Source organism: Colobus angolensis, unplaced genomic scaffold (assembly GCF_000951035.1).
Source record: "Colobus angolensis palliatus isolate OR3802 unplaced genomic scaffold, Cang.pa_1.0 Scaffold104, whole genome shotgun sequence".
Classification (NCBI taxonomy): domain Eukaryota; kingdom Metazoa; phylum Chordata; class Mammalia; order Primates; family Cercopithecidae; genus Colobus; species Colobus angolensis.
The window spans coordinates 2624781-2628816 of NW_012111364.1; the positions used below are offsets into that span (position 1 = coordinate 2624781).

The 4036-nt window shown below is 42.6% G+C and overlaps 1 pseudogene across 1 annotated transcript; it reads left to right on the forward strand.

Moving 5' to 3' along the window:
* Nucleotides 1–1693: 1693 nt before the first annotated feature.
* LOC105512416 lies at nt 1694–3107 on the forward strand (annotated as a pseudogene). Its single transcript, XR_001001849.1, has 2 exons — nt 1694–1856; nt 1920–3107. The product of XR_001001849.1 is annotated as a keratin, type I cytoskeletal 18-like (transcript).
* Nucleotides 3108–4036: the final 929 nt, after the last annotated feature.

Below are 4036 nucleotides of genomic sequence, written 5' to 3' on the forward strand. Positions count from 1 at the left end.
CTTGTTCTACAAAAGTAAGTTAGCCTTTCTGTTACAGCCAAATTTCTCTGTAAAGCCCAAGTGTGATATATAAACAGCTCCAAAAGGTTATTCTAGATGTTAGAGAACCCCAGTTTTTTTAAAACTTAGAAATAAAAATAGAAACTAAACTGTGCACCCAGTCCAAAATAATAATGTAGCAAACTGTAAAAATATTTCTGGGTTTGTGACTTTGTTTCAGATTTTAAAAAAGGAGTGTGGCTTATACATTGTGAGTTTTTCCCTATTATACATTTGCTTCATATGCTATTATTTTTAATATTTCTGTTCCTAATGACAGAATGTCTTAACTCTGCTCAAGCACTCTAGTCAATGCCTGAGAATAGAACTAACATGCTTGTGCAGATCCTGATGATAAAAATTTTATCTCTTACATTTAGGAATTCTAATTTTCTAAATGTTTTTAAAATCCTAGATATGGGCAAAGGGTATAGAAAACTTCTTATGAAAATTTAGCTAGGTAGATTTTATAATCCCTGGTCTATAAGCTTAAATTTTATAATACTGATTGATTGATTCTTTCATCCAACACATATTGATGAATGCTGATAATTTTTCTGGAGCTCTGTTAGGAAGTCACCATAAATGAGGACCAAGATCCAGACTCTTTTGAGAAACCCACAACCTATAAACCACAATTAGAATACAAAGTAATAAGTATAGTGATAGCAATGTGAATGAATATCGTGATGGCAGAGCGACACGAAGAGATTACTTTCCTTGAGAGCCCAGGGTGGTCAAGGAAAGCTTTCTATTGGAGTTGTGCCCCAATTTCAAAGGCAAATGGAAAGGCATAGGGACTTTTACAGTCCCCTGCTCCAAGAGTAAGGGGATTATTAGCATACTTGAAGATTTATATTCTTTTGAGTAATTTCTTATTCAAATAGAATTGGTAACCATGACCATATCCAATAATTTACTAGGAATTTCTACTTCTTAGGAATATTTACTTCCCTTCAAACCAAAGGATGTCTGGATGTTTAGGGGGTCATGGTCTGAGGCCAGTCATTATCCTTTCTTCTATCACTACTTTCCAAGTCAGCAAAATGCCAGTCATCAGTGTTACATAAAGCTTCTTCTAGGCAGAGGATGGGCACACACTCAGGGACGCTGTTTTTTTCACTTCATGGTGTTAAAATGGAATGAGAAACCAAGTCACACTTCCCTCCCACGTTTCAAAGTACAAATCATAAGAGTAAGCATCATCCATCCTTTTGTGTTTGAACGGTGATACAAAAGATATAAAAACATAGTGACTTACCTTAGGAAAATCACAGCCCAGTGGAACAGATAGACACACACAGAGATAAAAATGCATCGCAAATCATCTCTTGGCGTAGACATTTACAAAAGCCTATGTTCACATACTTTTCTAGGTATTAGAGAGGGCTACTTTGAGGAGATAACAGCCCACTTGGGTCTCTAAAGATGGGGCATAAGTTTTTGATGAGGGATGGGAAGAGAATTTTAGGCATACAGATCAGTCAAATTAAAAAGCCTGAGGTGTTAAAATGTACAGTTCCTTCAGAAAACTTGGAATATAATGTATACAGAAGGGAAGTTTATAGTGGGAAATGAAGCTGTAAATATCATTTGGGACTAAGTTTCGAAGGCTCTTTTATGCCATCATAAAAAGATTACATTTTGGCCGGCAAAGCCTGAGTCCTGTCGTCTCGCCTTCCTCCCATACAGCATGAGCTTCACCACTCGCTCCACCTTCTCTACCAACTACCGGTCCCTGGGCTCTGTCCAGGCGCCCAGCTACGGCGCCCGGCCGGTCAGCAGCGCGGCCAGTGTCTATGCAGGCGCCGGGGGCTCTGGTTCCCGGATCTCCGTGTCCCGCTCCACCAGCTTCCGGGGCGGCATGGGGTCCGGGGGGCTGGCCTCAGGGATGGCCGGGGGTCTGGCAGGAATGGGAGGCATCCAGAACGAGAAGGAGACCATGCAAAGCCTGAACGACCGCCTGGCCTCTTACCTGGACAGAGTGAGGAGCCTGGAGACCGAGAACCGGAGGCTGGAGAGCAAAATCCGGGAGGGAGCATTTGGAGAAGAAGGGACCCCAGGTCAGAGACTGGAGCCATTACTTCAAGATCATCGAGGACCTGAGGGCTCAGATCTTCGCAAATACTGTGGACAATGCCCGCATCGTTCTGCAGATTGACAATGCCCGTCTTGCTGCTGATGACTTTAGAGTCAAGTATGAGACAGAGCTGGCCATGCGCCAGTCTGTGGAGAATGACATCCATGGGCTCCGCAAGGTCATTGATGACACCAATGTCACTCGACTGCAGCTGGAGACAGAGATCGAGGCTCTCAAGGAGGAGCTGCTCTTCATGAAGAAGAACCACGAAGAGGAAGTAAAAGGCCTACAAGCCCAGATTGCCAGCTCTGGGTTGACCGTGGAGGTAGATGCCCCCAAATCTCAGGACCTCGCCAAGATCATGGCAGACATCCGGGCCCAATATGACGAGCTGGCTCGGAAGAACCGAGAGGAGTTAGACAAGTACTGGTCTCAGCTGATTGAGGAGAGCACCACAGTGGTCACCACACAGTCCGCCGAGGTTGGAGCTGCTGAGACGACGCTCACAGAGCTGAGACGTACGGTCCAGTCCTTGGAGATCGACCTGGACTCCATGAGAAATCTGAAGGCCAGCTTGGAGAACAGCCTGAGGGAGGTGGAGGCCCGCTACGCCCTACAGATGGAGCAGCTCAATGGGATCCTGCTGCACCTGGAGTCAGAGCTGGCACAGACCCGGGCAGAGGGACAGCGACAGGCCCAGGAGTATGAGGCCCTGCTGAACATCAAGGTCAAGCTGGAAGCTGAGATTGCCACCTACCGCCGCCTGCTGGAAGATGGCGAGGAATTCAATCTTGGTGATGCCTTGGACAGCAGCAACTCCATGCAAACCATCCAAAAGACCACCACCCGCCGGATAGTGGATGGCAAAGTGGTGTCTGAGACCAACGACACCAAAGTTCTGAGGCATTAAGCCAGCAGAAGCAGGGTACCCTTTGGGGAGCAGGAGGCCAATAAAAAGTTCAGAGTTCAAAAAAAAAAAAAAAAAAAAGATTACATTTTATCTTGAGGGCAATGAAGAATGAATAAGTTTTAAAATAGAAAGTGAAAATGTTAGATTTGCCTTTTAAAAAAATCTCCTGGGAAGAGGATGGAGGTGGGATGGACAGCAATGTGAAGCCGATTGCACTAGAGCTTTGCAAATTGTAAAATTCTAAACAAGCATTAGGGACTGCCCAACACTGACATTGTCAACTCTGTACCGAGTGTAGAGTATCAAGGAGGACCCCAAATCACGCTTAAATCGATGAGAAAATTGTTCAGTCATGTATTCAATTCAACAGTATTTCATTGGATCAACTACACACAGATAACTTCTCAAAATTAGTAAGTATTGCTAATATTTGTAAAAGATATTCTATTTCCTCCCTCCTCTGAACACTGACACCAAGCAGATTGTAAACATATACATATTTGCAGTGGTAACACTGAAATTTTTTCTTATCACTGTTTTCCTTCTAAGTATTTTACTCACCCATTACTTAAGTGGTATCTCACTTGAACAGCTTTTCTATTCTTTATGTATCTTAGGCAGTCCAACTCTGTCTAGCTCTCTGTTCATTTTCCCAAAGGTTTACAGTAAATGATGAACTTATTAATTTGAATTTGTTTGAAGAATACAACTTATTGTACATGTTACAATATGACCTAGAACTAAAAAATGTCAATGGTAAAATTATCCCATTTCTTACGAGATTTCAGAAAGTGCTGGAGAAAGTATATGTACAAGTGTCAGAATAGCCATCATCTGGCAATAACAAATTAAAAATATAGAGGGGCAAAATGTTGCATATGAGATAGTATTGAGGGCTAGAAAGTCAATGGCAATTGAAACAACCATATAAAAACAAATAAAGTAACAATAAAACACTACAACACAAAGTCACAAAATAGAATATATTTTTGGGAAAGATTACTAAG